Raw genomic sequence first — 690 nt, forward strand, 5'->3', positions numbered from 1 at the left:
ATATATGTATATATATATGTATATATATATATATATATATATATGTATATATATATATTGTCATTAATTCCCGTGATGGCTTTATAAAGGGATAGGCTTACCTTCGCCCCACAGCCGCCTCCGTCTCCTCAGATGCCCAGGCAACGATCCCAAGGGCAGTGCCAAGACCTGCAGCATCCATGGATACTTCTGGTCTTGGCATCACATCCACGCGATGGGACTACTATCCCTTACCATATTTATTGACTACATCTAATGAATTGATATATTAATAGATTTTTATACATATATATGTTATCTTCTTTATACGCACTATACAAATATGTACTGTATTAACTATATACGTATTTCATTTGACTGTATTCTAAAGATGAAACAGACACCCATTTCAAGTTTTCTTTTACTCAACTACGAGTCCGAACTTTGTAGGGAATCTAAACGTTTTCTATCTTCTAGGGGTAACTTTTACATTCTTTCGTCTATTCTTTCATGTTGATTATGAACATTCTTTCTAAGGATTTACAATTATAGTATACCTATAAAAGTAATTATTATCACTATTTTAAGGTTTCCCTTAATAGTTTTTATAATATATATATATATATATATATATATATATATATATATATAATATATATATATATATATATATATTATATATATATATATATATATATATATATATATATA

Source organism: Penaeus japonicus, unplaced genomic scaffold, assembly GCF_977035675.1.
Source record: "Penaeus japonicus unplaced genomic scaffold, GWHDUDI00000001_assembly GWHDUDI00000040, whole genome shotgun sequence".
Classification (NCBI taxonomy): domain Eukaryota; kingdom Metazoa; phylum Arthropoda; class Malacostraca; order Decapoda; family Penaeidae; genus Penaeus; species Penaeus japonicus.